The sequence below is a fragment of the Salminus brasiliensis genome, chromosome 18, assembly GCF_030463535.1.
Source record: "Salminus brasiliensis chromosome 18, fSalBra1.hap2, whole genome shotgun sequence".
NCBI lineage: Eukaryota > Metazoa > Chordata > Actinopteri > Characiformes > Bryconidae > Salminus > Salminus brasiliensis.
Window position 1 is genome coordinate 33,593,953 of NC_132895.1, and position 20,308 is coordinate 33,614,260.

Here is a 20,308-nt window from a genome sequence, read left to right on the forward strand (position 1 = left end):
TGCAGAGCTGCCTGAAGAAGTGGGCTGTGGGAAGTGGGGCTGCTGAGGGGGTTGCAAATGTCCCTGTGCCAGCTGCCCTAGAGGGCCTCACTGTGTCAACTGCTAGAGTGACTCCTCATTGCAGCCTGGTACCATCCTGCACCAGCTGCTGGAGAGGCTCTATGTCACGGCCTTGCGCGTCCCCGTGATGGTCACCTTGGAGCGACTCTATATTCTGGCTGTTGAAGCAACTCTAGGCTGCAGCCTGGTACCTTCCTGTGCAGGCTGCCCGAGAGTGACCCTAATATCCCATAATCCCTAATAGACCCAAATATTTGGCCTGTTTCCTCAGGGCCTTTCCTGGAGGGACTCTACCTCGTGACCTGGTGGCGTCTGCTGGAGGGACTCTACCTTGTGACCTGGTGGTGTCTGCTGGAGGGACTCTACCTCGTGACCTGGTGGCTTCTGCTTGAGGGACTCTACATCGTGTCCTGGTGGCTTCTGCTTGAGGGACTCTACATCTTGACCTGGTGCATCCTTTCACCTGGCTGCAATGGCAACTCGACATCATGCATCATCATCTAGTGACTTTTCGTGTCAGCTGTCGGAGCACCTTCACAACGTGGTCCAGTGACTTCTCACGCCGGCTGTCAGAGCAACTCTACATTGGGGCTGGGTGCATCCTCATGCTGGCTGTTGAAGCAACTCTAGACTGCGGCCCGGTACCTTCCTGTGTCGGCTGGCTAGAAGCGACCCTTCATCGTGACCTTTGAGCGACTCTACATCATGACCTGGTGGCGCCTGCTGGAGGGACTCTACCTCGTGGCCTGGTGGCGTCTGGTTGAGGGACTCAACATTGTGACCTGGTGGTGTCTGCTGGAGGGACTCAACATCTTGACCTGGTGGCGTCTGCTGGAGGGACTCAACATCTTGACCTGGTGGCGTCTGCTGGAGGGACTCAACATCGTGACCTGGTGGCATCTGCTGGAGGGACTCAACATCGTGACCTGGTGGCGCCTGCTGGAGGGACTCTACATCGTGACCTGGTGGCGCCTGCTGGAGGGACTCTACATCGTGACCTGGTGGCGTCTTCTGGAGGGACTCTACCTTGTGGCCTGGTGGCGTCTGCTGGAGGGACTCTGCATCGCTTGAGGAACACTCACTCAGTGCTTTGGAGCGTTACATCTTCAGAGAGTAGCTTGATTGTGGACATGACACAACCGGTTGCCGAGAGACAAAACGATCCAATAACTGAACTGTAATAATCGGACTATCATTTTGCTTCACATCCCCTTAACTCGAAACACCCCCGAGCATCCCTGTTATGCAAACTGCATTTTTCAGGGCACACCCGCCCCAACCACACACACACTGATGAGAGGCACTGTGATATATTTAGATCTAGGTAGTTGCAGTCTTTCTTTCTCATTCCCACACACACTCACACACACACCTCTCCTTTCTCCCTCTCATAGTGACAGGCACATCCATCGTCCACAATGAATAATCAATGAGGACCATCTGCTCACATGAGACCTCGGAGCTTGCACACACACCCTCTCGCACACTTGCACATTCGCAAATTGAGACATCACACTCTGCAATCTGAGATGTAATGTGTTTCGTGCAGCTCACTGAGCAGGCACCATGCTGCTGCCACCGCCTCATGCTGGTTTTCCCTGAGTGGTTTAATGCGCTTGCAGGGGAACACTGAACGAGCCTTGCTGTGACTGATCTTTGGAGACTTCCGCAGAACACACGGACTCGACAGCCGACCAATCACTGCTTCTGGTGTTGGCATGGCAAGAACCAAGACAGCAGATCAGCTGTGTCCCTTGATCCGTCCTTCTCGTCCCTGACCTCACAAAGACCTTTTGGACTGAATGGGCAGATATTCCCACAGAAACTCTCCATAAGCCCTCCCCCCAAGAGAGGTAACTTGTAGCCACACCTGCTGCGAGGCAGTCGAGGTCTAGACCCCACAGGACCTCTGAAGGTGTCCTGTGGAGTCTTCTCGCCCCAAGACATTGGCAGCCGATCCTTTAAGCTGTGAGGGTGGACCTTCCATGAGCCTGAGTGAGCCAGTGTCTCCGTCACTGCTTCACCGGTCGTCCTTCCTTGGAGCAATTTTGATAGGTACCAACCACTGCATACCGGGAACCTGCCTGATGTTCTGGAGTTGTCCTGACCCAGTCTGACTCGTCTAGAACATCACAGTCTGGTTCTTGTCAAAGTGTCTCAGATTCTTACGCTTGCCTCAAACCTTGTGCCTTTGGAACCTGTTACTTCTGGGTATACAGTGTAGCTATGAACTACAGCAGGTATATGTGGAGATGTATGTGTGTGTATGTGTGTGAGAGGGCGAAACCAAAGGGGTAAAGTACACGAGAGAGACATTTCCCCAGCATTAGAGACACCTACATCAAATTTCTATTACAACTTCTTCCATTACAAGAAGCTGATAATCAACAAGACGGTGTCACACAGCCCCTTTATAGCATAACAGCATGAAAACACACTGTTCGGCTCTGCCTCTGCACTAGGTATCCGTTCTCCTCCCTGTCTCGCTTTCTATTTATTCCTCTGTGCCCTTTGACCCATGTCCCGGAAACCCCAACAGGGTATTTTCGCCGCTCTCCCAGAAACTCACCTGGACAGTCCAGTCTGGCCTGAATGCCTTGCCAGCTAGACAGCCTGCCTCAGTCCCGGCATCTGAGCAGGCCAACAGGAAGCTCAGAAATAAGACAAGAAAACGATTTATTAAAAAAAAAAGGATATAAATAAATCTCCTCCCCTCCCTGGGACACTCGGACACCTCCAGCTCCTTCAGGCTTTTAAACAAGCTCAATCAAAAAGTGCTTTAAAAGGCCATTCTTTAGTTTAGACGCTGGAGCTAAGAGACTAACCTATCTGACAAGCAGCGAGATACGCTACATTGACAAAAGTATTGGGACACATTCATTGTTTCCCAAGAGTTGATCCTGCTGTCGTTGGAGTAACTCTCTCTACTGTCCAGAGAAGAAGGCTTTCTACTAGATTCTACTAGAGGAGGAGGAGCATTGCCGTGAGGATTTCATTGATTGCATTCTTGCATTCAAGAGTGTCACCTCATCATTCCCAACTCATCCCAACCAAAACTATTGGATGGAGAAATATCCATCCTTCCAGAGAACACAGTTCTTCCACTGCTCCACAGCTCAATGCTGGGGGGGCTTTATACCCCCTCTAGCAGCAGTTTGAGAAGATGCTGTGGATTCACCCTTCCAGCACTGGGAGCACCGTTGGCTGGGGGAAGTCCTGAGCAATGACCCAATCACAACTTCTTCACTGTCTCTTATCGGTAAGGGTGGAGGTGGGTCCAAAGCCTTCCTAGAATCATTTGGCACAAGGCAAGAAACCCACCTGCTGGACTGGATGCCAGTCCGTCGCAGGGTAGTGTAGCATAGTGTCTTTAGGGGGTGGAAAGAAACTAGAGGACCTGGAGGAATCCCAGAATTGGAATTGGGAATGTCTGACTTGGGACGGAAACTGCTTGTGGAGTCGGATTCCCACGTACAGCGGTTTCAGTCCCATCCCACCCCCATCCTCTCCATCATCTACAGAGACAAAACCACACCAAACCCCAAACCGCAGAAAGACGTTCTGTGTTCTACAACAACAGGAGGAAAGCCAGATTTTGATCGTTCAGGCTTTTAAGAGGCCCTCAGGTTGCTCACCTGTAGAGGAACATATTCCTCTTCTGAAGCAAATCACACACGCCCCTGTTCTCTGTTAAACTTCACAGTGTTTTATCTCTGTCCCAGTTGAGAGAGAACGGGAGAGGAAGGATGAGTCAGCAGATCTCACTCCTTTACTGCAGTAACAAGGACTTGTAAAAGTCTGCTCTCTCTCTCTCTTCATTTCTCTTTGTGATGTTAATTAGCTGGGCGGTCGCTGCCACGTAGAGGCAGCAGTTGGTGAGCCTCACGTTCCGCGGGAATAGCCGTCCCTAAAGCACAGTAAACAAGACTCTGTTTAAGCAGTGTTGCTGGTTTATTAGAAACACAGTTTTCTCCACAGTTTAGCACAGCAAGTCCCCCACCCTCTATTTAAGACCTTCTCCATCACATAATGCTTCCCCAGAGACAAGCTGTACTGCTCAAATGTTGATCTCTGATGTCTCAGGAGACGTTTTATGTGGCTGTCACAGAAACCCTGGATACCACAGAAACCATGGATGCCACAGAAACTACAGGGACACTGGATACCACAGAAACCATGAATGACACAGAAACCATGGATACCACATAAACACTGGATACCATAAACACTGGATACCACAGAAACCATAGATACCACATAAACACTGGATACCACAGAAACCATAGATACCACATAAACACTGGATACCACAGAAACCATGGATGCCACAGAAACTACAGGGACACTGGATACTACAGAATCACTGGATACCACAGAAACCATGGATGACACAGAAACCATAGATACCACATAAACACTGGATACCACAGAAACACAGAAAACAGGGATACACTGGATTCCACAGAAACATGGGAAATCACAGAAACTATGTATACCACAGAAACCACAGAAACACTGGATACCACAGAAACCACAGAAACACTGGATACCACAGAAACCATGGATGACACAGAAACCATAGATACCACATAAACACTGGATACCACAGAAACACAGAAAACATAGATACACGAGATACCACAGCAACATACCACAAAAACACTGAATACCACAGAAACATGGGATATCACAAAAACCATGGATACCACAGAAACACTGGATACCACAGAAACCACAGAAACATTGGATACTACAGAAACACTGGATACCACAGAAACACTGGATACCACAGAAACCACAGAAACATTGGATACTACAGAAACCACAGATAAATGGGATACCACAGAAACACAGAAAACATTGGATACCACAGAAACCATGGATAGCACAGGAACACTGGATACCACAGAAACATGGGATATCACAGAAACCACAGAAACATTGGATACCACAGAAACCATGGATACCACAGAAACACTAGATAGCACAGAAACCACAGAAACACTGGATACCACAGAAACCACAGAAACATGGAATACCACAAAACCATGGATACCACAAAAACCCAGAAACCACAGATAAATAGGATACCACAGAAACCACAGGTAAATGGGATACCACAGAAACCACAGATAAATGGGGTAGAGTGTCCTATTTTCACAGTTTCTCGTGAAATCACAATTGCTACAACTTGGGTGTACCCAGAACTGGCAGCTTCTCTGAGCTTCTCCAGAAATCCTTGTAACCAATGACAACGACATCAACGAAGGCAGACAAAACACTGCAAAGTCCAGGGGTGTTCAAAGCAGACTAACAAGAAAAAGTGAAGCCAGTCATGGGGAGGAGCTGGACAGGACCCTAAAGACCTCTACAGTAGCCAAGAATGTGGGTTTGGTAGTTTGGTGGTTTTAACCATTAGCCAAACTATCTCCATGCTCCGAGCTGGAGACTGAGTAATGCAGACGACGAGCTCTAGGCTCCATCTCCGCCTCCTCTGAGCCTTTTTATTACAGGCTTCATAATTTGCAGTAAATTCTGAGTGAATCTCCAAATAGTCCACCAGCCCCACAGAGTGCTCAGCAGACTTTCTGCTCCACCGAAGCTGTGAAGGTGGACCTTGAAGCCCTGCAAAGTCCTTCTCTCTCTCTCTTATATATATATATATTTTTTTTTTTTTTGCTTTTTTCGCAGCAGATTTGGTATCAAAGTCTGATCAGACATGTCTGATAGGAGCTCTTTCTTTCTTTGAGCTGTACTGTATATGGTCCACGGGGAGCGTCGCTGCTAATGAAAGAAAGGTCACTGGCAGGGGTTTAACTGGAATTTGGACAGGGACAGAACTCTACAGCGGGCGGACAAGAAGTCTGAGGAAACAATAGGCAGATTTTGGTGGTGAGAAATCACCAGGACCCGAGTCAGCCCACGCTATGCACATACCAAGTCAGCTAGCTCCAGTTAGCCTGCATATGATATGCCAAATGCATCTGGCTTGTTCATAAGGGCTGAGTGGAATGGTTGACCCCGGATTCAGTCGATCAGCCAAGACATGCTGAAGGTGCTTCTTCAGTTTTACAGCAAAAGATGCTATGCTAAAGTGGCTAACAAACACTGGAACACTGGAATCCCTACAAAATTTGGGAATCTGCATGTATTGACAGGGAAACTGTTTAGATAATCCACCCCTTAGTTGCTTCCCAATTGGAACAAAATCCTGGGTGAAATTATGACGTTCTGGACCGGAATTTTCCATTTCCATTTCCACTGTTCACAGCCGAGCTTCCCAGGCAGCTTCCCAGAACAAAACCATGGGTCAATTCTTTTACTTTTTGGACCTAAATGTTCAATCGCTAATCTTGAAACGTCCACTGGTCACAGCAGAGATGCCCAGAGATGTCCTCAGAATGGAATCCTGGGGTGGATTTTTACTGTCTGGACCTAAATCTGTCCAGCTCTAGTCTCGGAAACGTCCTTTGGTCACAGCAGAGCTTCCCAGTCGGTTGGAACAAACCTCTGGGGCAGATTTCTGCTTTCTGGACCTGAATTTTCAAACGCTAATCTCAGGAACGTTGACCGGTCACACCTAGTCACGTTGATGCTTTGCAAACTCTCTCTCTTATAGATTTTCCATGATATCGGCGTTTCAACTTTAACGACCCTGATTAAGGTGTATCCCATCGATTTCGCTTTTGGAAGAAATTGGCAAAATGCTGTGAAATATTCTAGGATCAATGAAAGGCTTCGACTCACTCTCTTTCACATACACATACACACACACTCACACACTCCTTTATGTCCAAATCCAATCAGAGTGCCGTCTCTTGGGGAGCAGATTCATTTCTGTGCTCTAAACTCAGTTCAGAGTGAAGAACAACAGCAGCCGAATAGAAAAGCTGGGAACTGTCAGCCAACGCGAGCGCCGCTGCCTCTGATAACTCAACAAAATGAGCATCTCCCTGTGACACACACACACACACACACACACACACACACTCGGTTGAATAATAAGCAGCAGTCGTGGCTGAGCTGAACTAACTCTGTTTACTGTGGGGATCTTTATTACAGAACGTTTCTGTCGCCGCCGAGCTGCTCAGTCAATACTTTACACACCAGAGACACACACACACACACACACACACACACACACCAGCTCCACAGCTCAATGCTGGTGAGAGGAGCTTTATAACCCAGTCTATAGCCCACACCTGGCATTAGGCAGCATGGTGCCAATAGGTTCATCAGTGTTGATCTGCTCCTGCAGAGAGTCCTATTCTATTGGCAGTGCTTCTTCTTCTCTACAGGGACTAGACAAGCTGTGTGTGTGTGTGTGTGTGTGTTTGCACATCTGTGTCAGCAATGGGCGCAACTTAAAGTAGCTAAATGCATTTACTAGAAGAAGTGTCCACAAACTTTTGTCCTACGTTTTTAGCTCTTATAGTCGTGGTTCTCCACTAAACTAAACCCTGCAGAGCTGTAGATCTTCACCAGCAGGGTGGAAGAGGAACTCGGCATGGCGGCAGAGCTCCGGCGGAAGAGCGGGAATTAAAACGTGTGCTGGACTTAATGATTTGACCTCAAGCTCCTGTGCAACAGTGCCTCAGGATGATGCCATTCTCTGTGCCTGTTGTACCACACCCTGCTCCACTGTGGTTCCACTTATTCTGCTTTTAGCCAACGTCAGACTGATTACAACAAATACTGCATACCAATTAATTACCGCTTTTATTCAATTCATAAACTAGCTGGAAATGTGTGGCTGGCTCATACTTAACGCTGCATGCACACAAATTATGCCAAATCAAGCCTTGCTGGAAGATAATGAACAATTCAACATCTTTCATTTTAACTCCATCCATAGTTTTCTCCAACCTTTTATATCTATATAAGGCAGATATATGTAAATAAGCTCTGTTCTGATTGACTGTCCTAGTTTCAAAAGCTGCCCAGACTGAAACACTACTCATAAATAAATGATTTAATCTAAAATAATTAATAAGCACACAAAAAAGTGGGTGTGTTGAAATATTGCCAGTTACAGAAAAGTTACTAGTTCTGAATAGTTGGTAGGTACTGAGTAATTGGTTGGTATTGAATCATTCCTAGTGAATAATTAGTAGGTACTGGATAATTATTTGGTACTAATTAATTAGTGGATACCAATTAGATTATACTGAGTACATGATTAGTGTAAATAATACATATACATATAATACATAACAATAATACAAAATACATACTGAGTTTTAATACCTAGTAGGTACTGGATAATTAGTAGGTATTAAGTATTTAGTAGATACTGGATAATAATAATAAAAGTCCTGAGTAATTATTAATTATATTATGAACTAATATGTACTGAACAATGACAACTTACAGAAGATGTAGTAGATGGTTAGTAATGAACCCGCAATTTTTAATTAATTCAAATTTGAACTCAAAAACAAGCCAATGGATTAAGGGCTAATTCTACCCAATAGAAAGGCAGAGCTTCTAGCTCCTGTGCTCTTGAGCAAGGTTACGGTTGCATGGGAACAGTAATTCGGATATATTATTTTAATTATAACAAATGAATTGCTGAGCATTCCGGCTGTGCCTTTTTCAAAGCAATCTTAGCAATAAACTGTTTTCAGAGTGCAAGAATTTCAGAGATTGCAAGGTGATGTAATCGGTAGCTCAGGAAGGTAACTCCAGGGCTCAGACATATCTGATCTAGCTCTGCATCTCGCCTTTTTTCCTTTCTACATGCCGACAATATATATTTATATATTTGAATCCAAAGCTTAAAAGATAAAACAAACATATTTTCAAACTTAAAAATCCTTAATTATATTAGCCTTTTCATTCAGGCATGAGAGCTAGAATGTGATGGGGTGGTAAATTTCATAGCAGCTGTTCCGGCAGTTCCTTATGTGGTCAGGTTCCTGACCCATCACATGCGTAACTGTTTGCATTAGTCATAATGTTAACACTTGGTCATTTTAACCTCTCTGTTCTGTGTGACAGGGTGGTTGGGTTGAGCCTGATGGACCCTGTCTAACATGAAAAAGCAAACAAAAAAAATGAACCGTAAAATGCCATAACTTTTCCTTTTTTATTATTATTTATAATTGTAACATTTTCACAGTCATACGTCTTGCAGCATTTAGTTAAACCAAGTCATTTGTTCCCAATAATAATTTGATTCTACTAAATGACACTTCTCCAAATCTGGCTGGGCTGGAAATTCAGTTTTGCTGCAGAACCACCTTCCGAACGTTAGCGCCGGTACTGGTCTTCTGAAGCAGACAATCCTCAGATTGGTTGCTTTCTACACTAAGACCTAAGCAAGATCGTTATCTACCCCCAACAGCTGAAAGCCAGGACCCCCATTCCTACTGAGGGTGAAGGTTCTCTTGAAAGTGATATTTTTCGAATCTTAACAACTACAAACAAGCTCAACTCCGAAGGAGATCCCCCAGAAATTTTGGGTCACTAATTTGTGCTAAATCAGGTTTGAATAGTGTTCTCGCTTGTTATCAGGAACCCGCTCAGTCGCCCCAAATCTGGCGACTGTGAACACTCCTCTAAGTGAATCCTAACTCTTCAACATGTGTGTGTGTGTGTGTGAGAGAGAAAGTGTGTGTCCTAGACTGAAATCTAGGTCATATCTTGTTGTGAAGAACTCTCTCCGAGTTAGCTCCACTTGTCCTGGTGTTGATGCAGGCCTTGCTCGCTCGGCGTTCCCAGGGGGAGGCTTGCCGTGCCGGCCGCAAACAGCACCACCAGCCCCTATATCTGCTATATCTGGAGGGCTTAGCCTGGGAAAGCAGCTGAGGGGGACGCAGGAGGAAGATTGATGTCGGGTGCGGTAATTGCTTTAATTATCAGGATGCTCATTAGTGGTCTTATCGGTGTGCCTCCTATCCCCCGGGCCTTTCACCAGATTAACTCTCACCCTTCGTCTAATACAATCCCATCTATCTCAGCTCCCAAATATTTGATCTCCGAAACGTCAGCGTCTCCTCAGAGCTCCAAACCGCTTTAAAGGAAAATGAAAACAAATGGCCTCAAAAGGTTCTTTCAGCGAAGCCATAGAAGAACCAATTTCGGGTCCGTGAAGAAGCATGTTTCTAATGGAGAAGTTCGGTGGGCTAGCTGGGTCTACCGGCATGGTCCAGTTTGGTCAAGTTGGCGATCCAGTGTAAACCCCCGCCCACCCCAGGTGATGCTCTCGACCCTGGGAGGTCACGTGCACAACCAGCCGCCGCCTCTTTTCCAACAATGCACTCTGAGGACAGTGCCGGGTATCCAGCTTTGACATATCGGCTAGAAGATGCCGCTAAAGTTATGTGGGGAGAGAGAGGGGAAGGCCAATTGTGCTCTCTCCGGCTCCGGCTGCTGATGGCGACAGCATGTGGCGGTGCCTTGCTCTGCTGGACCACTCAGAGCCCTTGCCTGCAGGGGTGGGGGGAGCCAAGAACCAGAGTCCAGCCCACCGTGAGAAACCCGGAGGTTTGGAGATGACAGTGACATCACAGTCACCACAGTCCGAACCCTCCCTGGCACTGTCTGCAAACACCTTCAGAGCTGTTTCTCCTGCCGCCTGCCGCTCGCGGCCCTCTCGTCCACCCGCTCTCACTCTGCTGGAACACGTCTGAACACGTCCTCTCTTTCCTTCCTCTCTCGCGCTTTTCAGCTGTTCAGCGGTTTGAGAAGCCGCTGTCTCCTTCTCTTTCTCTCACTTATCAGCCATGCTCTCTTTCATCTCTCGCTCTCTCGCTCGCTCGCTCTCTCTCTCTCCCTCATACACACACACACTCACGTTTGAAGTATGGGTTGAGCCTCCTTCTGCCACGCTTTAATATTTCATAAACCCATACAGCAGATGCCACCATAAAACAGAGCATCAATATTTGATACCGGGCCTCTACTCCTCCTCCTCTCACTCTCTCTCTCTCTCTCTCTCTAACACTTTGTATAGGAGTGTCGCTCTCAATGGCTTTTGTGTAGCTGGGTTAGTTTGTAGCGGTTCTGAAATATTAAATGGAAGCTCTCCACCGGCGCTGATCCAGATCCAGAGGAGAGCGGTGACATGATCAACTCCAATCATCTACGAACAACCCCGTCACACTCGCCCTCGCCCTTGCACTCCTGTGAAAGGTGTGGGACTGACGTGCCAATGTTGAGTAATACACAACATGTCCAAATATCTGTGGACACCCCTTCTAATAAAAATGCACTCAGCCTCTGCTCAAAGTTGCTGACTAAGATATGCAAATGCACACACCCGCATGCTGCCTAATGCCAGGCATAAGCTCTAGAGGGGTATATATAAAGCCCCCCAGCATTGAGGAGCTGTGGAGCAGTGGAAGAACTGTGTGTTCTCTGGAATGACGGTGGTGGTGGAGGTGGTGGTGGAGCTCCATCTAGTACTTTTGGATGGGATAAGACTCATGTAGCTGAATGCAATCAAATCCTCACAGCAATTCTCCTGCGGGATATAGTAGAAAGCCTTCTTCCCTGGGTGGTAGAGGCAGTTTCTCCAATATTTTTGTTATTTTAACTTCCTCTCTATGAGTAATTAACAATTTATGACTTATTTTCTCCACATTTTGATGTGATTTTTAAATAATGACCAATTTTTTTAATTTAATCTCTCAAAATAATGAGGAAATATGTTTAATATTCAGTTTAAGAATCACTTTTATTTAATATGAGGAAATTAATTATGTTTCTAAAAATGTTATGTAGAATGTCTAAATGTCACAATAGTGTAATTTCTCGTACTTTTTACTTAATATTAAGTATTAAAAGTAAGGATTTTACCTTTTATGAAATTTCAAAATAATGTAATAACATGTGAGTATCAATTTACTATTTCTTGTCATTTTGACTAATCTCAAAAATGAATTTACAAATTTTGTCGCAATATCTCAAATATGTATTTTTTCATAATTCTGACTCATTTAAAGCATAATGAATATTGACTTAAACTGAATATTCGACTTAGACTTAATATTTTAAAGCATATTTATTTACACTTATTTTGGACATATATTATAATTGTATTACATTGTATGTAATGAATTCCAATGAACATTTTCAAAGAATTTTGACTTGATTGATTTAAAAATGACTGATATTCTGATGTTTTGACAGAACTAGCTTTTTTTAATAACTTTTCTCTCTCTACCCACAATTTCCTAAATCTCTCTCTATATATTTCCCCTCTTCACAGTTTAGCCTGCAGATTTATTTTCAGTTTCATTTCCTGAGTTTTGTGGTGGGAGGTTATTTGTGTTCATATGAATGTGCAGAACTTTTAAAATCATATTTCTCCATTTTTATTCATTTTTTATACCTTTTTTGTTTTTGAGCGAGTATTTTCTTGAATTTGTAATTAGTGTTTCTTCAGAGTTTCTCTCAAAGACAGAAATTCCCAAAATGCAAAACCGCTGACGCAGTACTGCTGTTGTATTGTGTGTGTGTGTTTATGTATGAATATGAATTTGTGTGTGTGTGAGTGTGTGTGATGGTGGTTGTAAGAGATTAATATAATCACAGGGGAGAGATTGCAGGAAGGCATTCATTTGCATGCTCATTAATATGCAAACGACCTTGCATTTACAAACATTAATCACCGTAAAACTGAGTGTAGACCGGAGGGGTGGGGGTGGGTAATGAAGGAGGAGGGGGGTGGGGGGGGGGTGTTGATGCATCTGACTGATTGGAGGCAGAACTGAGAAACAGTGGGACTCATTTAGTGACTCTACACCCGGCCCTAAACCCTGCTCTGCTCTAATCCCTGCTCTCCCACATGGAGGAAAACTGGAATTCTGTGAACTGGGAGGTGAGAACATGTGAGACATGTGGCCTCGAGCTTAACGAAGCGCGTTAACGCATTGCTTTAATGTGGTTCATTATGTTTCTGTGTTTTCATAAAGAAACCAAAGGGACCTAAATCAGGTAATTTGCCACAACCAGCCGCTGTAATTGCCTTGCAGGGTCTTAATGCATCACACTGCGGCACAGCATCCAGCTTCAGGACTTAGAATCTTCCTGTTCCTATTTCTGACAGGAAGGGTTTCTCTCAGAATAATTATCTGTGAAAGTTTGACTTTGTAACTGGAAATAATTTGAAATTATGTATATTTCTATTGTGTATTCTCACAATTTTACTTATCTGAAAATAATGACATTAGTCAAAATGATCATTTTTCAAACATTTTGCCTCCAAAATTAAAAAACACAATATCCCAAAATGTTGACTCTATCTGAAAATAACGAGTATAGTAAAAAATTACAATTTATCTAAATATTGCCTCTATCTGAAAGTGACTTTTTTAAAATTACAATTTCTCAATTTTGTTTCTATCTGAAAATAATTACTATAGTCAAAAAGGACAATTTCTCAAAAGTTTGACAAATCTAAAAACAATAACTTGTAAACTGAAAAATATTTTCTTAAAATGATCATTCCTCAAAATTTTGCCTTTATCTGAAAATAATGACTATAGTCAAATTATCAAAAGTTTGACAAATCTGAAAACAATAACTTTTGTCAAAAAATTAGATTTCTCACAATTTTACCTCCATCTGAAAAATACTTATTTAAAAATGATAATTTCTCTAAAAAATCTAAAAAATAATAACTATAGTTAAAAATTACAATTCTCAAAATTGTGATGATGAAATGTTAAAAACAATTACTTATTTAAAAAAAAAGTTTACAAGTTCATAATCTCAAAATAATCACTAACTGTAATTACTATTTTCATTTCACTTAAAATCTGATAAATTACGAAGTTTCTCATAATTGTTTTGAGATCCTAAATTTAGGTGTATTCTCAGAAAGGTTGACATAATCCCAAAAATAACTTGTCTTATCATCTTGATATATCTTAAAAGTTCCGTATTTTTTTCTAATTGTTGATTTTAATTTCAAAAACAGTGAAGTTTCTCATATTTATGGCTTAAAATCTCAATATTGCCTTTTTTGTAATTTGGACAGAATATCTCTGCTTTTGCTTTTTGATTTGAAAAGATGAATGTTACATTGTGCTCCGCCCCCATCCTGTCAAAACAGCTCGTAACTATGTCCTTTAACACTCTCTCTCTCTCTCTCTCTCACTCTCGCTTTAATATGTAATATATTCTGATCCGTCTCTCTTTTCATTTCTAAAGCTAATAGAGTTGGACATCAGGACATTCCCTCGTGTGGGCAAGCGTACATGCATCCACCTCCATGCATGCAGTAAATGAGTGTGTGAATAAAACATGTTCCTCATGAGGTCTATAGCTCCCTCCGGCGCACCGTAACACTGCCTGGGTACTGGAGTAATGGCGTCTCCTCAGGGCAGTGTGTGTGTGTGTGTGAGGGAGAGAAATGTGTGTGTGTGTGTGTGTATAAAAGGTTATGGTCATCTTAAATGTGCTGAAACTACAAAAGCGACTGGACACACAGCAGAGGAGAGCTATTAACAGGTGATGGATCTCACTACGCCTCTAAATCTGCCTTTCTTTCGCTCGCTCTCGCACAAAGGAAAACTATCGGGCCGAGTCCGACCGAGGGGGTCCGGATTTATGTGTGCTGAAGTGTGGGTGTGACTGTGCTCAGGGCTTTGCTGTGGGCCTTGTCCAGAGTGTCCAGAATACAACCATGGTAGCAAATTCTGGGCCGAAACTGACACCTCTGTGGACAAAAGTATTGGGACACCTGCTCAGCCAGTGTTTTTATTCTGAAAGAATGGCTATTAAAAAGAGCTGATCCTGCTTCTGTTGGAGTAACTGTCTCTGCTGTCCAGAGAAGAGTTTCTACTAGATTTTGGAGGAGGATTTGACATTGCTGTGAGGATTTGATTGCATTCAGCGACAAAAGAATCCTCATCATCTCCAACTCCCCTACTCATCCCATCCAAAAGTACTAGATGGAGCTTCACCACCACCATCATTCCACTGCTCCACAGCTCTATGCTGCTGGGGGGCTTTATACCCCTCTGTAGCCCACGCCTGGCATTTGGGGCAGCATGGTGCCGATAGGTTTGTCAATGTTAATCTGCTCCAGGTAGTCCTATTCTATTGGCAGTACTTCTTCTTTACAGGGACTAGACAAGCTGTGTGTGCATTTGCACATCTGTTTCAGTGTTTGGACATATGTTGTATTGACAATAATTGAGCAGTACTAAGACCAGGTTCCACCACGTCCCAGAGGTGATCTACGGTCATGTTCATGCCATTAGAAGGTGATAGGGATGCAGATGGTCAGCGAGGTCAAGCGATGATTGTGTGCACACCTTTAGACCACCTCCACCAGCCTGGACTGTTCACACAATGCAAGCTGGGTCCATGATTTTAAAATCTGACCCTAGCAGAAACCCAGAGTCATTAGGCCAGGCCACTGTCCGGTGTGGGTGACCCTGCGCTGATCCAGCCACTGCAGCCTCAGCTTTCTGTTCACGGCTGAAAGAAGTGGAACCCGACGTGGATCTTCTGCTGTTGTCCCCCTGCCGTCCTCCCCGCTCTCTCCACAGCTGTGCAGAGTGGTTATCTGATCTACTGTGGTCTGACCATCCTCTGCTGACCTTCCTCATTCTGTCCACCATTCTGAGAGACTCGAGAGACCGCAGTGCTGATGGTTGATGTGAACATTACCTGAAGCTGCTGGACTGTGTGCACTGCACTGCACTGCTTCCACACCATTGGCTGATTTCTGCAATTGCATGAATGAGTAGGTGTGCAGGTGTTCCTCTTTCCAGCTTTCTCTGCAGAGGTCTTTTCGTTCAGGTTCCGATTTCCTTTGATATTAATTTAGAGGTTTCCTTCTTTTCTCTGAAAGTTTTATAACGAGCGCTCCATCTCTCTCTCTCTCTCTCTCTCTCTCTCTCTCTCTCTCTCTCTCTCTCTCTCTCTATAGGTGCCCATGGCGTGAATATGAAGACAGCGTTATAAGGCAGCGAGATGGAGCAAGAACCAGGAGAACAATCAAGGAGCCCCAGGTCTGTGTGTGTGTGTGTGTGTGTGTGTGTGTAAGGAAAGCCTTGACTGATCCAAAGTGTAATGAAGCAGTATGAGGGGATTTCCATTGCTGCAGTCTCCATTTTTGATATTTTTTACTTTTTCAGATAAAGTGAATCTGGCAGTTGTTTCTTGAGCTCCTGAACAATGATTTATAGAGATTGGACCAATAGAAATGTTCCTACCTAATGACTTGTGTTGAATAGACTAATAGAACATCTCCAGTGGCATGATTTACGATGATTGGACCAATAGAAATGCTCTGAAATGGTCATTCAAAAATGAATGGACCAATAGAAATGTTCCTAATGTTGATTCATGATGAATGGACCAATAACAATTCTTCTTAATGATGATTCTTGATTAACAGACCAATAAAAATGCTCCAAAATTCTGATTCATGGACCAATTGCGATGCTCTAAAATGATGATTCATGATGAATGGACCAATAGAAAATATCCAAAATTCTGATTCATGATTAATGGACCAATAGAAATGCTCTGAAATAATGATTCATGATGAATGGACCAATAGAAATGCTCTGAAATAATGATTCATGATGAATGGACCAATAGAAATGCTCTGAAATGGTCATTCAAAATGAATGGACCACTAAAATGCTCCTTAATGATGATTCATGATGAATGGACCAATAGAAATGCCCCTTAATGATGATTCATGATGAATGGACCAATAAAAATTCTCCTTAATGATGATTCTTGATTATTTGACCAATTAAAATGCTCCCAAATGATTCATGATGAACGGACCAATAGAAATGCTCTGAAATGATGATTCATGATGAACGGACGAAATAGAAATGCTCTGAAATGATGATTCATGATGAACGGACAAAATAGAAATGCTCCAAAATGGAATGGACCAATGGGAACGCTCCAGAATTCTGATTCATGATGCATGAACCAATAGAAATGCTCCTTAATGATGATTCATGGTAAATGGACCAATAGAAATAACCCAAAATGATGATCCATGTTGAATGGGCCAATACAAATTCTCCAATGGGATGATTTACAGTAAATGGACCAATAGAATTTCCCCAAAATGATTTATGGACCAATATGAATGCTAAGAAATGATTATTTATGATGAATCCTTTTACATTGACTTTCATTGAAAGTTAAGAAGTTTTTTTTTTCTTCTCTTGTAAAGTTGCTGTTGGAGATACAAGCATTTCGTGTAAACCTAACATTATAAGCATTTTTCTGTTAATTTAGATAAAAACCTTTGTGGGCCCATCACCACTCTCTGTCTTCGGAGGACTTTTAAAACGTTCTTTTTATTAATCATGTATTATTCATGAAGGAGGAAGCCAAACAACCAAAACCCAATATTACAAAAATGCACTTCCAGGCCATTTTTGTACATCTAATGGAAGTTTTTGAGATGACGAAACAAACGTGAGTGAAGAAAGTCGACTCAGCAGAGCGCGAGGGTTTAAGGAAAGCGAGGCACGTTACAATTCTCAAGCACAGCTCTTTGAGAGCAACTTTTACCCTTCAGTGTTTGTAGAGTAAATAGATCTGCAGTGCCAATTCAGAGTTCCTTCAGAGCATCGATTCCATCTCTTCGAAATGAAACTGAGAAATTCAATCAAGCTCATTCACTCTACTGCAATCAGACCTCAGCCAATCAGAGCTGATGAACCACTCTAATGTGGCCAGGGAGACATGGCATCTCCAGGTATTCATCAGTGAAGTTCTCTGTGAACCACTTCTGTCTGTTTAATTTTTATTTATTTATTTATTTATTCTGCTTTTATCCGGTCCCTGGCTGTGGAATGTGAAGTGGCTGGGAAGATGAGTGAGGTCTAGGTAAAAGTAAAAGAGTGGTATTTATATAGTGTTCCTCACAGTGGATGTTCTCACAAAACTTTCGGGTCAGTAAAAGAGTAGAAAACGTCCCTCAGATCAAGATTCCCCAGGAAGAAACCTTGCACTGGAGCAGGACAGTGGGGCATCTCAATACATGCAAGAAGAGACAAGAAGAAGAAAACCAGAAAGACAGAGTTGTGGCAAACACAAGCGAATTCACCAAGCGGGAAAACCTGTCCAGTGGCCAGGCAGGCAGCAGCACCCAGCCACAAATAGACTCACATCAGACTCACTGCCTGAAATGAATACAAACTCAGACTCGCATGCCAATCTGCTCGGCTCGAAGGCTTTTGGAAATGCACCCCTCACCAACGCAGGTGTACAGCTGTCCATGAGGGGCACTGTATAATGATTTGTATTCATGGCGGTGGAGTTAAAGTGAATTACGTTCCCCAACTGCAGGGGGAGTCCAGGAGCAATATACATACTTTAAACCGCTTTGCAATCAGAATTCAATTGGAAAAGTTTCCAGCTGGCACCAACAAACATCTGTGAAATGTTAAACCAAAGGAAACTAGAGAATTTGAGGAGTTTAAACACCACAAACAGGAAGATTCTCCTGAATACAAATGAAGGTTGTGTGTTTTTCAGTCCCTGAAAACAATCCTCAGACCTTCGCTTCGCTTCCACCGCACAGGAATTTTGCTGCGTACACGTCCTCGCCGACCTTCACTGTTTCACTGAATACAATGGAGATCACACAGGCTGCACAAGGTCCAGCAGACATTTATCGAGTGTGTGTGTGTGTGTGTGTGTGTATGTGTGTGTGGTTGTGTGTAGATGTACCTGTCAGGCAAACACACACAGCCCTCATAAACAGCTCTGATTGGTTTCAGTATGGTGGGGGGGGTCAAGGTGATGCTGACCCAAAGGAGCGTAATGGTCTGGAGCTGGGTTGCAGTACGTCGTGGGGGGTGTGCATACACACACAGTGTGAGTGTATGTGTGTGTGTGTGTGTGTGTTTTCTCGTCACTGACATGTAACAGACACTAATTGGCATGCGAGATGACAGGTTTCCAATTTGCTACCAAACCTTTCGCGACAAGCGTCACAATTTCGACCCACCCACACACACACACACACACACTTTCACACACATATATACAGCGCAATTGATGTTTTAAAGTATCTGAACGGTCCCCAGCTTGAAGACAGATGCGAATCTGCTCGGCTCTTCTCAAATCCAGGCAGAATAATTAGATTTGGGCTTAAAACGGAATGAAGCAGAGTGTACAGTACAGGGAATGCAGCTTTGTTCCGTTCCCACTACTGATCTAATATTCTGTTCCTTACAGAGAGAAAGAGAGCTCTCATTATTCAAACTTATGAGGAAAAAGTAGCACAAGACACACATTACTTTAATCATTAATCAAATACACGCACACACACAGATACATAATTAGCTTTTCCTCCCTCGCCAGTCTCGCTCGTTTTCCTCCACGCTTTCTCTCGTCCCTTCCCTCCTTTCTCTTTTCCCTCTCATCCCTTTTAATATTCACCTCACGCCGCCTGCCTCTGGTGGTTCATTCCCCACCAAAACCAGTTCCTGAACATTCTCTAACTGGTTCCAAAAGGCGCTCATCAATTTCCTTCTGACCCTCCCTCTCTCTGAGCTATCCCGAATCGATAAGATGGGAACTGTGGATGTCGCTCAACGACTTGCACCTACATCCCCAGAGACCTGAGATTCGACATGGACTCAGGGCTACAAGGCTCAAGATTCAACTCTGACTTGTACCTTAAAGACTTGAGACTTAACCCATTTTTGCCCCTGTGACTCAAAACTCTACTTTCAGACTTTTAATCCAGAGACTCAAGACCTGACCCAGACTCGCACCCTTGAAAAGTGTACCCCAAGACTTAACTCGGACTTAGACCTCAAAGACCTGAGACATCCCAGAGACTCGAGATTCAAAATGGACTCAGGGCTACGAGGCTCAAGAGCTCAGGACCTCAAAGACCTGAGACATCCCAGAGACTCAAAATTCGAAATGGACTCAGGGCTACGAGGCTCAAGAGCTCAGGACCTCAAAGACCTGAGACACCACAGAGATTTGAGATTCTGCATGAACTCACATCTAAGAGACTCAAGATGACTTGGACCCCAGAAACCCAAGACTTACTTTGGATTTGCCCCTCTCAAGACTCGAGATTCAACATGGGCTCACAGCTAAGAGACTCAAGGCTCAACTCAGACCTGCACCCTAAAGACTCTAGACTCAACTCGCTTTACACCCCTGAGACCCAAGACTCAATAGACGGGCTTGTACGAGAGACTTGTACTTGTCCCTGTGACTCAAGACTTTTAACCCCGAGACTCAAGACCTGACCCTCAAAATGCACCCCAAGGCTCAACGTGGA